This window comes from Dasypus novemcinctus, chromosome 20 (assembly GCF_030445035.2).
Source record: "Dasypus novemcinctus isolate mDasNov1 chromosome 20, mDasNov1.1.hap2, whole genome shotgun sequence".
Taxonomy (NCBI): domain Eukaryota; kingdom Metazoa; phylum Chordata; class Mammalia; order Cingulata; family Dasypodidae; genus Dasypus; species Dasypus novemcinctus.
Genome location: NC_080692.1, coordinates 32,902,160 through 32,920,311, shown reverse-complemented (window position 1 = coordinate 32,920,311; position 18,152 = coordinate 32,902,160). Strand labels below are relative to the sequence as shown.

At 39.7% G+C, this 18,152-nt stretch overlaps 1 long non-coding RNA gene across 1 annotated transcript; it reads left to right on the top strand.

The window, feature by feature from the left end:
• Positions 1-16,428: 16,428 nt before the first annotated feature.
• Positions 16,429-17,723, top strand: LOC139437108 (uncharacterized). Its single transcript, XR_011646699.1, has 2 exons — positions 16,429-16,940; positions 17,347-17,723. It is a non-coding gene; the product is annotated as an uncharacterized lncRNA (long non-coding RNA).
• The last annotated feature ends 429 nt before the right edge of the window (positions 17,724-18,152 follow it).

Sequence of the window (18,152 nt, the reverse complement as noted above, 5' to 3'; positions counted from 1 at the left end):
GAAGTAGAATGGAAGATAACACACAGATAGCTTTTACTCTGTTTTTAATGTTCTATTTCTTAAGTTGGGTAATAGGTAGAGAGTATTCTATTACCTTTTTACAAGTTACTTTCACGACCTACTACGGCACATACATTCTTTTACAAGAAGATTAGGTAGCATTGTCATAATAACTGTGGCCTTGAGGACACTCTTTAAAGGCAGGGGTAATAACAGAAAAGGGAAAACATGATTCTGTATAGCAATGTGAAATACCAACTTCACTGTGGCAGCAAGGGACCTTGCATGTCATAAGCCAGCTTAAAAAAAATGTTTTTCCCCTTTTAGACCTAAGTTCAGGCTGTCCTCTTTATTATCATTTGTCCTGCTAAGATAGGTATGTATGTTTCTGGTTGGAAGAGTCGGAATTAGGCAAGGCAGGTAGAGCCTCCCATTGGGTGCAAAATTTAAGGGGACACCAAAATAATAAAGGTAAATAGCAGTTTAATGCCACAGTAATAAAGGTAAATAGCAGTTTAATGCCACATTTTAAAAATCAAAATTAATACCAAAAATCCATAATGAACAAAATATTAAAATTTTCAATAAATGCCAGGGCCATGTTGAGCTATCTTAGAACCTGAGGTGAAAGGAAAAATGTTCAGACCTATCTACCTGTTTTCACGTACCTTTTAACCCTAACTTTACCCAGAACATAAAATAATTGGAAAACAAACCTAAAAAATTGAAAACTAGGTGTATTAATACTTACAACACTGGTTTATGTTTTAATGTTTTATCTATACCCCAAAAATAGAATTTGTTAACATTTTACTTTCCTGGCTTTAAATGGAATCAAACACATCAATAATATTTTTCAAAATCGCTTGTTTCCAGTTGAGAGAATTACCATATTTGACAATTTCTCTCTATCGAGTTATTAAATGTTAACTGACTTGAGCTTGCTGAAACTTCTTCCCACAAGATTCCACTGTAGCAGATATTTAAAGCTGTCTTTTCTTTTCTGGTATTTTTAATCATTTACTTATTTTGCACTGGGTGTGATTCCCCTTCCCCAGTAATGCCACCTCTGATGGCGACATCCTTGACTTTGGCAGCACCTCCCCTTCAGCTGGCAACTTCTGACCATCTCCACTCCAGCCCCAGGTTCTGCCTGAGCAGGACAATTCCAGCCTTTCTCTGCTGAGGCTGCTTTTCCTGGCAGGTCCAGCTGAGTTCTCTTCTCTGTGTGGCCCACCTTTCCTCCACAGGGGCTGCATGTCCAGTTTCTTCCCATCTGCTTCCTTTACTCAGCCTCCAGAGGTTGTTTCAGTCAGAGGTTGTCTCCCCCAGACTCACATCTGTGCACGTTTTTTTCAGGGATGATTTAGACAACAGTTTACAAATTCTAGGGCAGTATATATTAAACTCTGAGCTCTCCTACTAAACTGGCAGTGAAGAGGAAGCATTTTTCCTCAGTCCATCTCCATAGTGATGTCGGAATGTCAGCCCAAAAGATATCGGGAATGAAAGACAAAGAGAAGACTGGGATCAGGGGGTCTAAGAACACAAACTCATTAGACAACTTTATTGTTTACAAGGGGCTCTCTATATACCCCAGTCTACGTGAGAACAAGCAGCAACTTGCAATTAACTAGTACCATTACTCATGATCTAAGGAATCCAAAAAAATCTTATCTCAAGGTGCAAAGTCTAAGTGTTCTATTTACATTAAATATTTGTGCTCATTTTTATCTCTGCCTGTTGCATCATCCTGATAGCCATCAAGCATTCAACTCTTGCATTCCTTATGTCGCAAGCAAAGCCATGGAGACAGCACATCTCTCCTTGTGAGGCCACTGTGCCTCAGTTTCCAACATAGTGAAACAGGAAATTTGCTATAGCAAGTCCATGGCTTTTTTCAAACAACTTGTCTCTCTAATCTCCAAAATAATTTCCTCGGTGTATGTAATCTGAAAGTGTGCATGCAATATTGGCCTGAAATAGGTTTTCAGCTACATAATTTGCAAGGCCTGCTTAAGACATCCAGTACTTTGGAATGTGGGGGGGGGGGGGGGGGCGGGGTTTGCTACAATTATCCAGGAGGTTTTATAAAGCTAAGGCAGAGTCTATTTGACATTTGCTACATAGGCATGCTGATAAATCACTTTTGTAGAAAAATGGCAAAGAAAACTCACCAAAGAGGTGTTACAACTTGCAGCACCAGATTAGCCCCCATCTTAGTTTCCAAGTGCAGGCCTAACAAAGTACCACAAACTGAGTGGTTTAAAACACAGATTTCTGTTCTGTCCCTTTTATTTGAACCTATAGCTGGTACTGGAGTTGGTAGGTAAATATCCAAGAGAATTGAATCTCTGGGCTGTCCATGTGCCAGCTGGGCCCTGAGCCTCAGTGCAGTTGCAACAGTTACTCTCCAATTCAGTGGACTCACCCAGGACAACTAACAAGGAGGTGAGGATGGACAACCACCACACCAAGGAACTGAGAGAATCCACACTATGTAAGAGAGTCCCATCCATCAGTCATATGGGATCAAAGCCCCCTCTCAGTTAGAGGTGGAATGGGCATCACCATCCCAGAATCCACAGGATTGGGGAATAAAATATGGACTAGAGTGGACTTACTGGCATTCTACTATACACTTATTGTGATTATAGCAATGGAAGAAATTATATCATTGATGTGGAGACAGTGGCCACTAGAGGTGCTAAAGTCAGGCAGAGGGAAATAGAGATGTGATATGGGGGCATTTTCAGGGCTTGGAATTGTCCTGAATGACACTGCAAAAAAAAAGATACAGGCCATTATATATATCTTGCCATAACCTACAGAATTGAGTGGGAGAGAGTGTAAACTTCAGTGTAAACTATGATTCCATGCTGTGTGGCAATACTCCAAATGTGCTCATCAATTGCAATGAATATACCACACTAATGAAAGAAGTTGTTAATGTAGGAAAAATGTGGGAGGCGTGGGGAGTGGGGCATATGGGAATCCCTTATTTTTTTAATGTAACATGTTATGTAATATAAGAATCTTTTAAAAATAAATAAAAAATATATTTAAAAAAACAACAATCCCAATCAAACTTCCAACATTTGCAGATGGATATCCAGTTGTCTTATGCCCGTTTGTTGAAAAGATTATCCCCAGTTGGATGGTCTTGGAACCTTTGTCTAAATTTAATTGGCTACAGATGCATGGGTTTATTTATGATCTCTCAGTTGTGCTCCATTAGTCTTTCTCTCTATCCTTCTGTACTAAACTGATTGATTAGTGTAGCCTTGTAATACTTTTTGAAATTAGGAATTGGGAGTCATCCAACTTTGTTTTTCTTTTTCAAGTTTTTTTCACAATTTGTTAGTAGTTGCAAATTCATATGAATTTGAAGATAACCGTTTCCATTTATAAAAAATAAAAGAAAGGATATTGACTGGGATTTCAAAAAAAAAAAATTCTCTTCTCCCTGTCTTGAAGGCTTAGAGTCCAGGTGTCAGCAGGGCGGTGTCCCCTCTGAGACCTGTGGGGAGAATCCTTCCATGCCTCTTCCTGGCTTCTGGGGGCTTGTTGGCAAGCGTTAGTGTTCTTGGCTTGCAGCCTGCCTTGGTTGTCACGTGGCGCTCTCCCCTGTGTCTGTGTGTCCAACACCTCTTCCTACAAGGACACTTGTCATAGTGGGTCAGGGCCCTCCCTCATCCAGTCTGGCCTCATCTGAACAATCACAGCTTCAAGGATCCTATTTCCAAATCGGCTCACATTCTGTGGTACTGGAAGTTAGGGTTTCAATGTATCTTTTGGGGGGATCCAATTCAACCCATGACACCTCCATACCCGTCCTTTCTACTCTATGTTCTCAAGCATTTTAGAAACTATAATAGCAGCAAACTCTGCTTGCAGTTGTGCTGAAAATCTCTTGGAGCATTAGCCCACACTGAATGATTCAGACTTTAGGAAATGTACTTCTATAGGGAGAGAAAGATGGATCCTTTTGACGGGGCAAAATCAACTCCAAGAGCTAATTCATATGATAACCTGAGAGTTAGAAGACTGAAGCATTCAAAATTTTATAATCTTGAGAACAAAGAAATCACGTTAGGAGCTGCCTATGAAATTTGCAAAAACCTGTACCAACTATGACATAGCTATTGGGACCAAGAACAGAGACCAACTGTATCAACAGGACCTAATGGTTCCAGGAACACTCAGCCAGAGAAAAATAAGCCTGTGACACCAATAAATAACTCCTTTGCACTTCAGAAATTTCTGGAAGTCACTTTTTCTTAGATAGCAGTCTGCTCACCTGGGTCAACAGCTTATTTAAAAACTATTTACTCGCCAAGGCTAGGTTCAAGACCCTTGCCTCACGACGGCTACCATCCTACCTGTTTATGTGAAAAACTTGAGCCCAGACCACAAAACTTAAAAATATTTCCCCTGAATCCTTTCATCTGACATGCTGCAGAGACTCTCTCAAGATGGAATTCTCCCTTACTAGCGGGAATTCACATCATTTATCTTTGCTTTATTAAAAGTCTGTCTGGTATTCGGAAAGTTCAGTAGAGACAAACCTGGAGTGATTCCTTTTAAGGTTTTAAAATCATAGCTGCTTTCTCCATGGGACCTGGCCAAAATTACTTTTAGCATTAAGGTTTAATATTTCCTATTCTACATTGTGAGTCCCTTTAGTTAGCCCGAACTTTTTGACATTTATTTTCAAAGAAGTTTTAGATAACAAAAAAAGTTACATTGAAAATATAAGGGATTCCCATATATCCCACTCCCTCCCCCTCTTACATGTCCCCCTATTAGTAACATCTTTAATTAGTGTGGCACATTTGTTACAATTAATGAACAAATATGGAAGCATTGCTACTAACCATGGTCTATAGTTCAGTTAGCCCAAACTTTTATTTTGAAAATATGTGCTCATCAGGAAAGGGAATAAAAGAGAAAATCTCTTTGCCTTCTACCCACTTCTTTGATGGTTTTCTTGGAGATGAAGCAGCAATAAATCAAGACGATTGTGCCCAGGGTATCCTGGTGGTGTCCAACTGCAAAGCGAGCCATGATTTACAGTGGAACCGAAAGACACGGAGACAATCGATGTTGCAAAGAGCAGCATTTAAGAGCACAACTAAGGAGGAAAATAATATCAAAACTTCTGTTCACAACTGTATGCCAGAGAAAACCAGCTGTTGAAAGGAAATGCAAGGATGGGAGCAGTTGGCCTAAGCTTAGATAATATTAGAGACTGGTTATACTGTCGTTGATTCTGCTGTGATGCTTTTTCCTCATTTCTGTCTTCCGGTGTCACATATTCTTTTCCAGTGGGCATTCCGATTTTCTCAATTATCTACCGGCTTAAATCCAGTTATTATTTGGCTGGTACCATAACTGGTACTAAATTCACATAGACATATATAGCAGTGGCTATTATATCACTTCTACCAAAATTCCTTTTGTCTCAGAATGGCTCACGGGCTCTCGCTTCACCACTTTTTGGCTAACCAGTACCATCTCTGCTTAACTTGCTCTTGGTTATTTACTTCCAGTCACCACATGCCAATTTGATGTGTATAATTCTGAAAAAGGAGACAAAGATGATAGTGTTATTAAATCCAGCTAAAAACCATAATACACCTGAAATATTTCATGGTCTCTTTTTCTTTTCTGATACTGGCATTCATCTTACAATCAATATGTGCTTTTAGTGAAGTTGGCTCTTTCCCTTTCCACAGCATTTTAAAAAAGAACTGCACAATGCTACCATCATCTTTGAAACCATAAACAAAATTTGTTTCCAATGTGAAATGGGGGTTATACCATACTGGATTTAAACATAATTTATCAGTTTTCCAATTTAGTACTATGGATTGCAGTAATCTACAGGTGTGTTAATATTTTATTCATTCAGAGTTTTTGCTAAATGAGAAAAGATGTTTTTCTCTGGAGAAACAAAGGTGGAGAAGCAGAAGAAAATTTTCTGTCAAAATGTTTGTCTATCAGTACAAAATATTGAAGAGCAGGCCAATACAGAAGCAGAAAAACTGTAAATTCAGCAATTAAGACCTGGTTCTGCCCATTCTCTGAGCAGGTAATGGGGAAGAATCTTGGTCATAGTCCCAGTGTATGTTGTTTAATTTTAAAGTGGAAATTTAACTGAAATTAAAGATGTATTTTGACTTCTTGCACTTTGGACCAGTCACTACAGAACCATGGATAAATCCTGCAGCCTAAATAATTTTTTAAAGCAGGGAAGTCTTCAATCAAGAAAGCAAACAGAACATAGAAATCTGCTCCCTCCTTCCTGAAACCCCATTATAATGACCAGATAGGGATGCAAAAGTGAATAAGCCCATAACAAAGAAGGGAAGGGAAAGGGTTGTTAGTAAATGAGATTTTAAAAGAGAGCCCCGGAGGTAGTGAGTGAAGTGTAGTGTGTTGATGCTGAGACAGCCAGAAGAAGCTGCAGAAGAGCAGCAGGGTGGATGGTGGTTCTATATTAATATAATATAACATAATTATATACTAAAATTTCAAAATCACTACTAGGCATTTGTTTACTATGAGTAACATAGGATAGCTTTAATCTATTTTCTCTTGTGCAATCCTCTTAGAAGCTGGCATAGGGAGATAAACTGGAAGGATATTTAAATAGTAAATGGAATGAATGTACAAGATTGTCAATACATACAAGTATGCTGGAAAAATAAAAATATATAAATGCATCAGGGTACACTGTATTTGATGAATGAGCGTTAATTTCACTACCTATGCCCATTATGTTGGCATAAATGAAAACTCTTTACAATATTCAGTGTAGGAAAGGATATGGGAAATGGAATTGCAAGCATTGGTAAAAATATGGTGGTACAACCTGGATAGCAATTTAGTAGTATCTTTTAAAAAAAATATATGCGTACCCTTTGACTCAGCAGTTCTATTTCTAAGTAATTCTAAATCAGTGGCTCTCAAAATATGGTCCCCAACACAGTACTAGTACCACCCAGGAACTTCCTAGAAATACAAATTCTCATACCCTATCCAAAAGCTACAAATCAGAAATTCTGGTAGTGGGGTCCAGCAATCTGTGGCTAACAGCCTTCCAAGAAATTTTGATGCTTTCTAAACTTTGAACTGCTGTCTAAGAGCAGTGCTCTCCAGGAGATAATATAAGGCGAGCCACATATGGCATTTTAAATTTTCTAGTAACCACATTAAGAGTAAATTAATTTTAGGAAAGCAGATGTGGCTCAGGTGACTAAGCTCCTGCCTACCACATGTGAAGCCTGTGGTTCGGTTCCCGGTGCCTCCTAAAGAAGACAGCGAGCTGGCATGATGGGCAGGTGTGGCAAACTGATGAAAAAAGGTGATGCAACAAGAGACACAAGAAGGAAAAACATGAGAGACACAACAAAGCAGGGAGTGGCGGTCACTCAGCTATTAGGCACCTCCCTCCCATGTTGGAGGTCCTGGGTTCAGTTCCCAGTGTGTCCTAAAGACACAGCACACAGCAAGTATAAACAACAAGAGGGTGGGGAGAAATAAAATAAATCTATTTTTTTAAAGTAAATTAATTTTAATGATAGATTTTATTTATCCTAATATATCCCAAATATTATCATTTCAACATATAATCAAATATAAACTAAAGATGAAATATTTTACTTTTTTTTTAATACTCTGACTTTGAAATCTGGTATCTATTTTCATTTACAGCACATCTCAATTTAGTCTAGCCAAATTTCAAGTGCTCAGTAGTCACATGCATCCAGTGGCAACCATATTGGACCATGGAGCCTAGAGAAACACTCATATGTATGCACTAAAAGGTATCTACAAGGCTATTCACTAACAATTATTTATTATAGTAAAAAAAGTATAGCAATTTGAATGTGTCCAAATAGAGAAATGTTAAAATTAATATAATATCTCCATAGCTAGGGATCCTAAACAGCAGTTTAAAAAAAATGACACAGTTCTGTATAAACTGACATTGGATTATCACCAAAACATACTGTTAAGTGAGTAAATATGTAACAAAACAATAACACTATGATACAGTGTATGTTTTAAAAAGTACCCAAAACAACACTATGTATTTATAAATGTTCACATAAATGAATACACACGCAAAAAAATGCCTGTTGGACTATAAACCAAGTAAAATACAGTGGTTACTTCTACATATTAGGCAGGAGAGATTTTTACTTTATCAGTAGTTTTGAGAAATATTTTTACACTGAGAATGAGTTTATGTATTATTTTTTTAATTCAAAATAGATAAAAAAGATTTTTTTAATTGATAGCTAAATTATTTGACTTATGTTGTTGAAACTAGTCTAAGCAACAATTAAAGTGGTCAATTAAAACTTTTCACTAACATCATCATCCACTTACCCCTCAAAATTCAAGGTGTATTTGGTCCACCCTGTCTAAGGCCTATTAGCAGGATTAGCCTCATTTCATCTACCAGCTGTAAACTCACTTTCACATCAAAGCTATAAGAGTGCAAGGATTTTGCTGATTAAAAAAAAAATCAGAATTGAATGCCAGTCTTGAGCAACATAATATAATGTTGAGCTATATGCAAAGTTTGTTCACTTGTAGCAAACCCATTTTTTTCTGTTTTCTCATATGGAAAATGTGGCTATGAATGTCCTATATTTTTTAAAAGATTTATTTTTTATTTATTTCTCTGAATGTCCTATTACCCACAGATAATTACATAATATTACAATTATAAGAATTATAAGAAGCTATTTTAAAGTTTCTGTATTTATTATATATGGAATTATATTTGGAATATACATATTCAGAATATATATTTGGATATAAACACCTGAAACAAATCAAGAAATTACTCACACAAAAAGGAAAAATGTTTTAATCCGTATTTGTCTATTTTAATAGGACCTTATTACGTTGTCTATAAAGGAGTAACTAAATTTTTTGTACAGGTATACATTTTTAAATTATAAGAAGAGTTCAAATGTAGGCTTAGTTGAACTCTATGGAGTTCATTCTTTCCCACTGTTGAGCAAAATATATCAAAAAAAATAGGAATTTGCCAGGATAGTCAGCTATGTCAGGGGTAATATAGTTACACCTTAACTATATTTAAGGTGTAATTACAATTACATATGGATATGTTACTATCCATATGTCTCATTATTTTTCATGTCATATTATAGGGCACGCCTATGCAAATGGATGCAATCATTGAATCTTTCTTAATGAGTTTCAAATTACAAAAATGAGAAAAAATTAATCATTCTGAAATTGATATCATAAGGGATCATTCTCATGGATCTCATTCATTTATTTCATTGTTTTAACTTAGGCACATTATCTAAATGTCAATGTGTTGAGGTTTCTTCCATGAATTCCCCAAAGCAAACCCTTAATAGACTACATTAATATAAATGGAAGATTAAAATAACACCATTTGCATCATTAAGACAATATAGGAACAAAGAGCCTAACTGGCAAGTGAACTTTCAGAATTATCTATGGGTGATCAAAATTGAAATACGTGTCTTCTAAAAATTTCCCATAAGCCCTTAGACTCCATATTCTAAAGAAATGTGGGGGCTTGCTTGTCCCAAGGATCTCTATCTGGACAGCAGAGACCATTTCCTTTGCAAACCCAGTTATTCCCAGTATCCTTAGAATGCAGAAATGTAAGAAAACCCCAAAATGAGACACAACACTCAATAATAGGTGATGCTGAGATTTAATGACATATGGATTTTAGGAATAACATTTGAGAGTGTAATCTTTGGACAAAGATGAGTCTGTATAATATTTCAAAAAAGCTTCTTTCTGAACCCATTTCTTCATCCATCCCCATCCAATATCTGGGGGGAAGGGGGGGGGGGTTAAGCAGAGGAAATAACTCAACCAAGAGTTGAAAACTTACTCTAACACTGTCGAAGTGGGAATTTGTTGCCCTAGAAAAGAAAGGGGAGTGGTAGAAGCATCAAGGGAGGAAAAGCACTGGATGTTTGATGGCGGCTACAGAACGTTGCTAACATTACCAACTGCATGGTGGCATCTGTTCTGTCTATCACTGTGTTCCCAGTGCCTGGTATACTGTGGGCATCCAATCATCCAATACATATTAGTTGAAGGAACATGTCAATGGAGTTTCTTCTGAGTTGGTTAACCTTTTATTCACTAGTGAGGATTATTGTCTGCCATTTAGACCATTCCAACTCTAAAATCTGTTATAATTTTATAGTAATAATTGGATACAAAATCTGAGGCTGGGTTGGAAGGAGATATAAGACAAAAGACACAGAAGGTATTTTAAGAAGATAGTCAGAGGGCTGATGCGGGGCCATGTTTCCTGATACTTACTCATGCCTTGACTTGTGAAGGTGGACAGTAAAAGCTAGGCTCAATCATAAGAGCTTAGGGGCACCTCAGGTCACACCTAGAGGTACTTCAGCATTTCATAGCACCTTCGCATCTTTCTTACAAGATCTCTGAGGACAACATGTGGCAAACGTAGATGGTTGCTGAGAGGGCCATTTGTCAGGAAGGGGTCTAAATTTGCCTTAAGAGCATGCTGGCCCATGCGCAGTGCTGATGCGCGCAAGGAGTGCAGTGCCACACAGGGGTGTCCCCCGCGTAGGGGAGCCCCATGCGCAAGGAGTGCACCCTTAAGGAGAGCCGCCCAGCGCGAAGGAGGGAGCAGCCTGCCGAGGAATGGCGCCGCCCACACTTCCCGTGCCGCTGACGACAACAGAAGCGGACAAAGAAACAAGACGCAGCAAAAAGACACAGAAAACAGACAACCGGGGGAGGGGAGGGGAATTAAATAAATAAAAATAAAAAATCTTTAAAAAAAAAAAAAAAAAGAGAGGGTTCAAGCTCAACTGACCATATGGATGCAGGACACATACCTAGTTTCCCCCACATTGTAAAAGAAAAAAAGAAAGTGTGAGCTTTTTTTTTTAACTGTCTCTGTATTTCTATAAGGACTTTAATTCCCTTCAAAGATATGTTCATATTATCTTTAATTTTGATGATGTTTTATTTCATTCTTCTCCTTAAATCATGCCTTAAAACAATATAAGCCCTACATAACTATATTTAAGGTGTAATTACAAACTGTTAGACCAAGTGTCCAGCCTGGTTACTGTAACACTTGAACATATATGATTTATGGATATATAAGGAATATATATGGAATATTTTATATATTTAGAATATCTAGAGATTACATGTATTCATTATATATGGAATTATATTTGGAATATACATATTCAGAATATATATTTGGAGTATAAACACTTGAAATAAAATCAGTGGCAAGAAATTACTCACACAAAAAGGAAAGATGTTTTAATCCGTATTTGTCTACTTTAATAGGACCTTATTATGTTGTCTATAAAGGAGTAACTAAACTTTTTGTACAGGTATACATTTTTTAATCACAAGAAGTGTTCAAATCTAGGTTTAGCTGAAATATAATATAGGAAATTTAAGTTGTAGATGATTAACAGCTGTAGATACCATTCATACACTCGTTTAGTCATTCATTAATTTTAACAAATATTTCTTCAGTGCCTACTATGCTTGCCAGAGTTGTTAGCACTGAAGATACAGTAGTAGACAATATGAAACAAACAAATAAATCCTTGCTTTCATGGAGTGGGAGAGATGGACAATAAGAGTGATAAATTAATAAAATATATATTAGATAAAGATCATTGCTAAAGAGAATAATTTGATCAGGAAAGGAAATCCCAAGAAATTCCTTGTGGTCCCAAGAATATCTGATTCTTTACCCCAGCTGTGTAAGCATTAGTCTACATAAATCATAAATCACTACATAAATCACTTGTTTTCAAACTTTTTTCACACCATGCATCTTGTCTGTTCATAGTTATTGTCATCCAAGAAGCACTGATGAAACTTTTATCTGGACTAACAGGAAGAGTGCTCCAGCTTTATGTGAGGTCAATTAGGTTATAGATTTTTAGTTACAATACAAGAAAATATGAGTAATTAATGAATGCCAGGAAGCAGTAAAAATTTTCATAATAATCCTACAGTGCTTGAGAAAAGAATAAAATGTATTAAAATATATAGAAATTGAAGAATTAAATAAAATTTATTTGCTGATATGAAGTGACTTTCTAAAAGAAAAGAGAAAAATATTGAAATGTAACTTATGGAATCATCCAAGTATTAAGTTCAACTTAAAACTCACTTTCTCTTTTCCTCTTTAACTTTTATTTTCCTTTGATAGGGAACGCCCATATTGTTTGCTCTGATAGGCAGGAACTAAAACCCTAAACCATGAATAGAATTCTTTGTTTCTTTAGGAGGCACCAGGAACTAAACCTGGGACCTCCAATGTGGGAGGGAGGTACCTAATTGCTTGAGCCACCTCCATTCCCTGCTTTGTTGGATCTCTCATTATGTTTTTCTTCTTGTGTCTCTCATTGTGTCAGCTTGCCATCCCTGACCATCACACCAGCTCACTGTCTTCTTTAGGAGGCACCAAGAACCAAACGAGGGACCTCCCATGTGGTAGGCAGGAGCCCAATGGCTTGAGCCACATCTGCTTCCCATGCAATATTCTCTTAGCTGTTTTCTCCAAATCTAATCTCCCTCCTCTTTAATCCACACTTCACATCTGATATTACATTACATTTTCCGAAAGTATTGCTCTGATCATATAATCTTTTAATTTAAAATTTTGATGACTCCAGTTATTATCCCTTAAAATTTGTTTTTCTCACACTGATATCCAAAACCCTCTGCAACAATGGTGACTAAATGTTTTGAATCATGGACTCCATAGAGAAACTAATTTTTAAAAGTTCAAACCATTTCCACACTCGCACAAGGACACACAACAAGCAGACATAAATACTTGCACTCAATATTTTATCTACAAGATTTTGAGAGCTGGTTTTAGTAGTGAGATGGTATTGGAAAGCAGACTGCTGCTGGCAGAAGAGTAGTTAAAAGTGGATTCTACAAATGAAAGACATTTTTTCAAGAAGCTGATAGTGTTCTGATATACAGATAGCTTGAGAATTAGATAGGATTCATTTTTCTATTTTAGATAAGGGAAGGTTTGACTATATTTATGGGACTAAGGGAGTTGCCAAACGTAGAGGAGAGACCAGATATGATTTGGAGAAAAACAAATATGTACACAACTCAGCATAATTCTTTAAGCCTGGTTTCTCACAGTGATTTTCTTGGAGGAAAGAACCTATTATCTTTCAAGCTTGTTATCTTTGTGATTGTGCAGCTAGATTGGGTTTTTTAAAGTCATGCATGAGGCTAGGTTGCCACACTGTGGTCATTGTCAAAATAGCTTCTATATTATCTGCATGTATACGTTGCATTTCTAGAGATTAAGTGCAACAACCTTCATGACCTTTTTATTTTGTTTTTAACATGGCTTCCTATTTTGAGTTTATTTTGAGTAATGTATAAAATTAAAAGAAGATATAACAGTGTACAATGCAAAGTACATGAATGCATAAGGGGTAGGGCGAGTAATTATAGTCAAAACATTTATGAGGCCAAACTAATAATTTTTAAATTTAGTTGAAAACCTCGTAATAACACCTGAGGTTAGCTTGCAACTTACTTTAATTTTTAAGTAGTTATGTTATTTTTATGTAAACAAATTTTACAACGTTTTAACATAAAGAAACCCATGAGAATGTAAAGGTTCAAACGATATACTACAATAGTTATTTTTTTTTTAAAGATTTATTTATTTATTTAATTCCCCCCCTTCCCCCGGGGGTCTGTTCTGTGTCTATTTGCTGCGTCTTGTTTCTTTGTCCGCTTCTGTGGTCGTCAGCGGCACGGGAAGTGTGGGTGGTGCCATTCCTGGACAGGCTGCACCTTCTTTTGCGCTGGGCGGCTCTCCTTATGGGTGCACTCCTTGCGCGTGAGGCTCCCCCACACAGGGGACACCCCTACGTGGCAGGGCACTCCTTGTGTGCATCAGCACTGCACATGGGCCAGCTCCACACGGGTCAAGGAGGCCCGGGGTTTGAACCGCGGACCTCCCATGTGGTAGACGGATGCCCTAACCACTGGGCCAAGTCCATTTCCCCTACAATAGTTATTAACAATCTCATTCCAAGCACTACTTTCTTTTTTTTTTTTTCAAGGTTTTTTTAAAACTTATTGAAATATATCACTCATACACAAACATACATAAACAATAAATATATAATAGTTGTGAACTTACAAAACAAACATAATATCAAACATATATAACATCTCACTTTCGTCCATATTCATCTGATAGCACAATGTACTAAAATAGCTGCAGTCCTGGATATGGAAGAGTCTTTCCATCAAGCATACTCCACACTAATCATGTCAACTGACACTTCTTTTTTTTTTTTCAAGAGGCATTGAACCCAGGACCTCGTACATGGGAAGTAGGTGCTCAAACTACCGGCTCCCCTCAACTGACCCTTTTTAATCTTTCTTTGTACTTGATTCCAACTACCTAGTCATTGTCTTAGTCCTGCAGGTCCATGAGGCTATGTGTCACTTATTTGTAGTATAGAGTGTAGCAGTAAAATATTGAATTTTATGTATCTTTATGTACTACCTCACTTTATTTTCTAATTGTTTTGTGTCTTTGAGTCTTACTTTCCCAGGAAGGTTGTCTGTTCCTTGAGGACAATAAGCCACACAACATATTTTTTTTCTAGTCTCCACATAATAGATATTCAATAAATGTACACTTTGTTTAAAATTAGCAGACTAGGGGAGAGGATGTAGCTCAGTGATTGAGCACCTGCTTTCCATGTATGAGGTCGTGGGTTCAATCCCCAGTATCTCTTAGAAAAATTTTAGCAGAATGAAGAGTGACATCTTTCTAAATACTTATTTAAAAAACAACTGATCAAATTATTTAAGATTCTAATAACTTATTTTTTCTTTTATCTTCTTTTATTTTATTTGGTGTCAAATTTAATGTCCGTATACTTAAGTAAAAATTCAGTGAGACTCTGCTTGGTTTTTGCTACTTGCAAAATAAATAGGAGGGCGTAATCTAGACCTGCGGGTCAACTGAAAGATGCTCAGGTATTGTCTTTCCTTATTTGGGCATCCAGATCTAAAAAGTGTAATAAAATGGGCTCTGCGGATCAATACCCACTCATTCCTCTTGCCTTAACAATCTCTGCCTCCTACTCTAAGGGCCCTGAGCTCTGTCTCAAGGTTCTAAGAGGCCTTTGGACCTGGGGAGACCTGGGAAGCTTTGCTCCACCACCACCCCAGCTTCAGGAGGTGGTCACTTCTGTAGAGTTCTGTGCTGGGTCTGTCCCCAAGGACCTCCCGGTTCAGGATCTGTTGCCAGGAAGCTGGAGCTGGCCCTCTTCCTGTGGATTCCATCGAGCTAAGACCTCCCATCCTCCTGGGCACTTCACATCCCACCGATGAGCCAGGTTTCCAGCCTCCCAGACTCCAGTGGTGGGAAGTTCCACCTGCTTTGTGAGTGTCAACCGTAGCAAGCGGTAGAAGTGGGATGGAAGAAGGTTTGGGGGAAAGGAAAAAACCAAATGTCTTTGCCCCATGGGATTAAAATGACTAGCGCCTTTGGAGGAAGAAGAAAAGGACTTTTTAAAAAGCGCACCTGCTAGAGGTTTCTGTCAGATTTCTCCCAGAGTCCCTTGAACATCTTTCCTTCCCCCCCCCCCACCCAAGGGCAAACTCTCTTCGTCTTTTCCAGTTTTGGGCGAGAAGGTGCCCACCAACTTCCACTCCTTTCGGATGCCCACAGAACGAGAATGGTGTGAACAACCGGGAAGGGGGTGTTAGGGGACACCAGCTCCTGCATCAGATGCACAACCTCGCTCCCACCCACCGCCTGACCCTCCGCGCACAACCTCTGCACTTCCTCGTCGCAGGTCCAGGGGACAGTGGGCGGGGGCTAGGGGGATAGGCAAAGGACCCGTGCAGTAGAGGAGCCTTCCAGGTGAGCCCCTCTGTCCAGAGTTCGTCAGAAAAGGTCAGGGGAAGTAGCTGTCGCCACATACTAGGAGGTTGGAGGAACTTCGGGTCCCCAAGCTCAGATACCCGCACAAAGCCTCGCCCCAGCAACCTCTCCTTGCCGGAGCCGACAGGCTGCGGAAACACACCCACCGCTCCGGAGCCGGGTTTAGCTGAAACGGAGGCCGCTGGGCTCCGCAAGAAAGCAGGGAAGGCGCCTGCGAGGCGGCTGGGTCACCACGAGGCGGCGTCGACCCGAGCAGCGAGCGCAGTCGGCGAGGGCCTGAAGGTCTCCCGGAGTGGGCGCTGCGCGGGGCGACCGCGAGCCAGGCGCGGGGCGGGCCCTGAGCCTCTCCGGTCCTCGCCGCCGGGACCCCCGCCACCGGGACCCCCGCCACGACGCCGGAGCCCGGCGCAGAGGAGCTCGCCGCACCCACCCGGCGCGGGACACCCGCGGGGGCGCGCGGGGAACGTGGGGCTCACCTGGCAGCGCGGCGGGCTCCGGGTGCGGGGGATCCGTGTAGACCGCCACCGGACTGCTGCCGCTGCAGCCAGAAAAGAATTTCTGCGGAGGAGCAAACTAGCCGCGCGCAGAAACGATGAGCGCGAGTCAGCCCCCAGGGCCAGAGTGCGCGCCCCGGCCCCGCGCCCCGGCCCCGCGCCCCGGCCCCACCTTCCTCTCCAGCTTTCCGGGCTTGCCGAGGGTCCGGCCCGGCAGCTCTAGCATCCTGTTGGGGCAGATGCTGTCGAAGGCCCGCCGCCCCGCCGCGCTGCCCCCGCAGGTCTGCATCCTGCCTCCGGGCCCGCTTCGACCCCGGAATCCCGCGCCACCTGCCACCTGTTCGGAGAAGGCGGGCCGGGCAGGGACCGCCACCCGCAGCCTGAGCTGAGCCGGTTGCCCGACGTCTCAGAAGCCGGCGGAGGTCGGGTTGGCGCGTGGCCGGGTAGGGGCCCCAAACTTATTCTGTTAACCAAAGTGACAGGTATAGCCACCACAGATTGTCCTTGAATTGATTAATGTAACTATTAAAAATGTAATTCAAAATAAGCCAAATCTCTACCTAAAATTTCAATACCATATAACTGAAGTATAATAATAGAAGAATTTGAGAGGGGATAAAAGAAATTTAGAAGTGTTCATCTGTATTGATTGCTAATCTGTACTAGTAACTAGAATCATTGGCATCTCAGGTAACTGACAGCCATCGATAGGCCTGAAGAATGACATATCATGAAGTCATGGCTTAACAAATTTTCGGCTGAATGGATTGCCTCTAAAAGGTGTTATTTTGGAATTAGGGTTGATATACGAATCTAATTCAATCGCCTCTTGTTCTCTGTTTGCTCTAGGTAAAAGGAAAGCAAAAAATTCACTGAAGATAAACCATCCATTTGCTAACTTGTCCACTTATCAAAACTTCACACTCATGGACTTACCACTCTCTTGATTTTGCACTTCCTGCTGGCTGTGCTCAAAGCCCCAAGGCTAGCTAAAAGAAAGCAAGCCTCATTAAATCAGAGTTGTAATCTCCTCTGTGCTGAAGGAATTTGGGGATCCTCACTTATGTAGTTAAAAGAGAATAATAGCATTGCTGCTACACAGGAAGGGCATTCAGAGTCCATGATTTGATGGGGCTGCTTCAACCAGAATAATTCCTCTGTGTGATTTATCACTGGCCTCATTGTGTTCTATGTTATTAAAATTGTCAAATAAAATATGACTTTGACTTTGGCTGTCTTCCTTAAATGTCATGAGAATGACTAAAAAAACAAATTGAAATGATACAAATGTAATTGCTTGATGACACAGAAACTACACTGAGGGAGGATCTAGGCTGAACTTTCCAGTTTGTCAGTAAGAGGCAAAGGGATTGCTAAGTAGTGTGAGAGCAGGAGTCTATAATGTGCAGTTCCATAGTGATATACTGTTTCTAATTTAGCATCTAATTTAGTTCTTAAAAAAGACTGACAGCAAGTGAAGATAAGATTTATGGTATCAGTTTCCTTTAAGCAAAAACTTTGCAAATTGAGAAGTGGAAGTGTTATCTGGTGGTGGGAAGACAATTACACAACACCTTGTAAGGAGAATTTAGATAAACTGGTCTCATGGAAGGGAATTCGGAAGTAAAAAGAAAAAGAAGTTAGCATTTTTGAAC